Source organism: Scylla paramamosain, chromosome 10, assembly GCF_035594125.1.
Source record: "Scylla paramamosain isolate STU-SP2022 chromosome 10, ASM3559412v1, whole genome shotgun sequence".
In the NCBI taxonomy this organism is placed as follows: domain Eukaryota; kingdom Metazoa; phylum Arthropoda; class Malacostraca; order Decapoda; family Portunidae; genus Scylla; species Scylla paramamosain.
This window is the reverse complement of record NC_087160.1, coordinates 638,923-645,000: the sequence shown is the minus strand read 5'-3', so window position 1 is coordinate 645,000 and position 6,078 is coordinate 638,923. Positions and strand designations below refer to the sequence as shown.

At 44.8% G+C, this 6,078-nt stretch overlaps 1 non-coding gene across 1 annotated transcript; it reads right to left on the bottom strand.

Moving 5' to 3' along the window:
* Positions 1–3,968: 3,968 nt before the first annotated feature.
* On the bottom strand, positions 3,969–4,041 carry Trnav-uac (transfer RNA valine (anticodon UAC)). The gene has a single exon. It is a non-coding gene; the product is annotated as a tRNA-Val (tRNA).
* Positions 4,042–6,078: the final 2,037 nt, after the last annotated feature.

The following is a 6,078-nucleotide window of genomic DNA, read 5'->3' as shown; positions in this document are numbered from 1 at the left end:
GTGTGTGTGTGTGTGTGTGTGTGTGTGTGTGTGTGTGTGTGTGTGTGTGTGTGTGTGTGTGTGTGTTGAGTACCTACATGGGCAGCTGTTCACGTGTTTATGGAACAAGTTAAGTATACAAGAAGATGCGTGTGCGGCTCATCAACCCTGTGAATGCCTTGAGCCTGTGTGCATATACGTCTGAGAGAGAGAGAGAGAGAGAGAGAGAGAGAGAGAGAGAGAGAGAGAGAGAGAGAGAGAGAGAAGACGAGAGAGAGAGAGAGAGAAAGCTGCAGTAAGTTGAGACGAAGAATCCTTGAAAGCCATGCACACAGGGGGGTTGGAGGAGGAAGCTGGAGGTAGGGAGAGGAAGGTGAGGGGAAGAGGGTAGACAGGTCATGAGGTGAGGGGGTCACGGGGGCGAGGCAAGCGGGGCCTATACACTTGTTCAATACGGGATTTCTGCCTCCTGGTGCGAACGTGTTTCCTCTCCTCAGTTATGTCTTTGTTTCCACTGGGCACATTCCTGTCTTGCCTTTCCCCCTTTGGCTGTTGTTGTTGTTGCTGGTGGTGGTGGTGGTGGTGGTGGTCATGGTCATGGTGGTCATGGTCGTGGTGGTGGTGGCCTGGGAGATATTCTGTGGCTTTTATAATTTATCAGTTCCTGCCTCATTCCCTCGTGCCTCACTCTGCTGCGATTGAGATTACGATATATCAGATTCAAATACTGCAGTGGTAATGGTGATGGTGGTGGTGGTGATGGTGGTGGTGGTAGCCTCAGGGATACTGATGTGGCATGATCTATCAATTCCTGGTTCATTGTCTCGTGTGTTACTCCTTGCTGGGATTAACATTACGATATTTCAGATCCAGACACTGCCCTCACCCCGCATCTCAATTCTACCTTAAACTTTTTGATCCCCCACACAACACCCACACTCTATGCTACCCAAGGGCGGCCTGCGGGATCTACGAAAGTTTGAGTTAGCCTGAATTTGCGCAGAATGACAAACACACGAGTGGAGTTCTGCAGAAGTTGGTGTGCAAGGAAAGGAACTCCCAGCAAGACTCCTGCATCCCGTGTCATCTCGTAGGGCCACATTCTGTCTGAAGCATTTTCCGCGCACTTCTATTCCTTTCAAAAGGCTCTAAATGAAATGACACGGATTTTCTAGTGACATATTAACAAGATTTCTACATTATCAACAGGAGAATTATTCTTTTGAGAATCCGACTAATCATCTCTGTGATCTTGGAAAATAGTCGGGGTGAGAGAGCAAAGCGTTTCAGAATGATGGCTTTTGATAGTCGCTCTTGTTTCCTGATGCCACGCGTAGGGAAGGGTCAAGTTTGTTGTGACAAGATCTGCACTCCCTCGCCGCGTCAGTAAAAACACTCATTGCGCAAGCATCTGCCTCCCTCTCGAGCAAGGCAGAAGTCGCCGTCTACTTGTGATGAGCAACTCATAAGCTGAGTGAAAAAAAGGAATAAGTAAAAAAGTTAAGTAAAGCAGCAGGATCAACAGGAGCAACAGAACAGGAGTTAGTAGTAGTAGTAGTAGTAGTAGTAGTAGTAGTAGTAGTAGTAGTAGTAGTAGTAGTAGTATGAACCAGTAACATCTCACCGTCGTGACTCAACCCAATTACCTGATGTGTAGTGGTGTCGTGTACGGTGTTCCCCACGGCGGTGGTAGGAAAGTGTCACTGCCAGTGCATGAAACACCTTAGAAAATTAGTTAATTGTAAGGTACTCGAATTAAGAACTCGTTGTTTTCGGGTGCTGATAAGGATATCACGCGCACACACACACACACACACACACACACACACACACACACACACACACACACACACACACACACACACACACACACACACACACACACACACACACACACACACACACACACACACACACACACACACACACACACACACACACACACGTACAGGAAGCTGAAAATGCAGATGAAGACATGTTTATTAAGATCATATTCTGAAAAATTTCTGCGTCACATCATCACTACTTTCAAGAGGTTGTATATAGTTGAAGCTACGCGAGTTATTAATGGTGTTTTTAATGATAGTGAGATATTAACTAGATTTCTACATTATTATTATTATTATTATTATTTATTATTATTATTATTATTATTATTATTATTATTATTATTATTATTATTATTATTATTATTATTATTATTATTATTAAAAAGAGAAACAGTTTTGATAGCCTGGCTTAACATCCCGTCTCCTTTGAAAACAGTCATGGTGAGAGAGCGAAGGGTTACTGCATGCGGGTCTTAAACTGACTAGAGATCAACTATTATTGCATCTGTCTCTACCTTGAGTGTTATCTCCCGTATGAACTGCAGGGAGGGATGGAGGAGCGAGGCGACAGATTTTGGAGACACCACGTTCGAAGGAGAAAGTAGCTAGGTAGCCGGCTGTCTGGTTCACCGGCCGGCTGACTGGCTGAGAGGCTGACCGACTGAATGGCCTACCGTAATTAACATGGTTCCTGGCCAGTTCTTAGTAGTTGCCGAGCTAACAACCTGGGTGATTGCATTACTGCTTGCATGACTATCTGCCTGACTCACCGTCTGATATGCTGGTTGACTAACTAATGAGATAGCAAGTCAGTTAAATGAATAACTACTTGACTGGAAGAGTGATTGGCATCTTGCACAGCTGGCCGTCTGTCTGGCGTGTGTGGCGGGCTGACTTGATGAATTTGTGGTTTATGGCTTGGCTGGATATGTCTCCTGCCCCGTTATAGGTTAGCACAAAAACTCGTAACTGCACCGCGCGGGGAAGGAGGTGAGGAGGTGACAGCTGTTACTCTCCCAGTCCCAGCATCTTCCCTCAACCCTTTTCATCGCTCTTTGCTCTGTATTCTGAAACTCCTCTGCTCTGAACCTCCACTTCTTTCAAAGGCTCTATATAGTTGAAGTGACACGTTTTTAAGGGTGTTTTATGGTTCTAATAGTACAGTATTAACTGGGGAAACACTCTTGGGAAACCGGCTAATCATCTCTGTGGCCTTTGAAGATAGTCGTGGTGAGAGAGTAAAGCGTTTCAGAATTCAGGGTTTTTGATCGTGTGTCTTGTGTCGCTACGTGGGACAGAGAGAGGGAGAGGGACGGAGAGAGAAAAGAAAGACGGCTCGAGGATGAAGTTGAGAGAAAAAAAAGGTGTGAAGGAGAGGCTATCGGTAAACACTCACCCCAATCCAACATACTTTTTGGGCTGTGTTTGGTGAAGCTGGTGTGTGCACTGTGAGGGCCACCCGGAGGTTCACCATGACGCGGTATATGATGCATTGTTGATTGACTATTTTTATAACAGAACGCGAGAATTTGAATGTCATTATTTGGCGTGGCACGAACCAGGTGGCGTTCGTGATGGTGGTGGTGGTGGTGAGGAGGAGGAGAAGGAGGATAGAATACAGAAATCAAAGAATGCCTGGTAAATTCTCAGCTAAATTTTCCGCTTACAACCACAGCGAGTCATTAATTTGTGCATGAACGGTTTTGTAGTACAGATCATTACCGTAAGTGTGCGAACAGAGCTGGGGAGCGACGGAGCGTGGTAACAAGGGAGCCTGCAAGGAACAAACAGGCCTGCACGTGGCACTCCCTATAAAATAATAACAATAATAATAATAATAATGACGACAAATAGTTATTATTATTTTTATTGATTTATTTATTTATTTTCACCAGTAGGAACAGGCCACTTAGCCTAAAGAAAGCATGGAATTCTTGCAAAAAGATAATAAAAATGTATAGCAGTGAATCCTAAAACGACCACCTCTACTTTACAAGATAAGATAAATTTAAGGGCGAGAATGACAGGTGGCAAAAAGTGTAGGTATGTTCATGGAGGGACCGCCACGTGTAGGCCTGGTGGCTTCTTGCATCATCCTTTATTTATTTATTTTTTTTATGTTCTTTTGTTCCAGAAAAAAAATACTAACGCAATTTTAATTGCTCCCGCCAGGGCTCGAACCTGGGACCTTCTGCGTGTAAAGCAGACGTGATAACCACTACACTACGAGAGCTGTGTTGCTATAAGACACTTGTATTTATATTTTTTTATCCTTTAAATTTATCAATTCATTTTTGTTTTCTAGTGTCATTTTCTCTAAGTGTTTCTTTAAATATTAGGACGCTATCTCTCCCTATAGGAAGCTACTTATTCGTGCGCTGTACAAATCCAACGTTTCTTAGCCACTCTAGTCGAAAGAAAAACAATGCACTCAACATAGTACAGTCGCAGGAAGAAGGAACACAAATGAAAAACAATAACACCAGTTGGTCCTGGCAGGGGTGTTTGTGGAAAGCTTACTAAGATACTCGTACACTGAGAAAAATAGGATAGCATAGAGACATGGACCAAGGAGAAGGTGGTGGTGGTGATGGTGACAGGGATGGACAAGCAGTAGAGGTAAGGGTGAAGATTAAGGGAATTATAACGAATTAAGAAGGGAACCATGTGGGTGGGAAGGGAATTGAAGCATGGAGGGGCTGGGCTTGCTGCAGACGCAGGGGAAGGAAGTAGGGAATGGGAGGGGTATCTGTCACAACGACACCTACCAGTGCCTGTAATTTCTGGCCAAGTTTACCCTAAATTTACTGGTATAATTGTCTTCATTATTCATATATGACACCAAATTAGATCGGGGTCTCAAACATTCTCTGTCAATATAACATCCTTGTCTGAAGCCTTGTTAAGATTTTATTTGCGAAAAATGATACGACACGACACCTCAAACCAAACCTTTAATAGGGCAGTAAATCACAAGGGGAATACATGAACGCAAATGTGGACACACCCAGCGCTTCTCTGCTATATTTTCCCCTCCCTCTCCCTCTTCCCAAGGGTCGCCACCTGGTCGTGTAGGGGCCTCAGGGGGGACTTAGCGTACTCCTGAGACCCGCGGGACTTTGTGACAGGCTCAATTTGGAAGGATAAGGGTGTGGGCCGCCAGTACAGATTCCACCCGCCACAGTGGCTGCTTTAAGACTGATCTGTGTTGGATGCTTGGTTGTGTTGGGGCTGAACATTACTGATCTCTACACCAGCATCTCCGGACTTTTGTATATCTGTTTACGTCCTCCAGCTGTGTTGTGCCTAATCTCCTGGGGTGTATTACAGTAGTGTGGTCCACCAAACTATCAATTTCCACCAGAGGCAGACGTGTGGGATACGTAAATCTTAACTTTAACATTTATTCTCTCTCTATCTGATGATTTCCACGAGCTACGCGGCACCATTCCCAATCCACTCGCTCTTCTCCGCTTTCCATAATAAGTGTAAGCCATTTTCCTTGCCTATTACAGGTCTCCCTCCACACCGTACAGGGCCCCACGTGGTGAGAGAAATTCAGCGACGCTCTCCCCACCACCCTGTAGGAACTGCGCGACACGTGGTGGTGGTGGTGGCGGTTGTGGTGGTGGGGTGTGTCGTCCGTGGGGTGGGCGGTGGGGGAGGGAGCCCCAAATTCATAGTGATGCTACTTACTCATTGTCTTCGGGGAGAAGACTTGAAAGATTTCATGTGTTGGGCCTCTCTCTCTCTCTCTCTCTCTCTCTCTCTCTCTCTCTCTCTCTCTCTCTCTCTCTCTCTCTCTCTCTCTCTCTCTCTCTCTCTCTCTTATGTCAACGAACCTCGTCCTTCAAACAGTAATGTATTATCGCCTTTCCTTCTTTATTTGTTTGGTTTCTGTCCACTGTTCACTGCGTTATAATTAGCTATTGCTTCCTTGTATCTCATTACGTGAAATCAATACACAGCCCCGCGAGGACTGTTTGAAGAAGAAAAAAGTATAGATAAATGTAGTTTTTAATTACGGTTGAGCGGGAGATAGGACACGTCAGCTTTTCAGAGTGGTAATGAGCACCAAAGCCAAGAGATGTAGCAGTAATAGTAGTGGTGGTGGTAGTGGTGGTTGTGTTATGTGAATTATTTTCGGAACATTTACTGTAATTATCACGTGTGGCAAGAAACAACTGTAGCGAGGAGACCTGCATCTCGAATGGGGGGAGGTTATTTTTCCAAAGAAAGCAGATTCTTTTTTTTTTCTCTTAATCCTGGT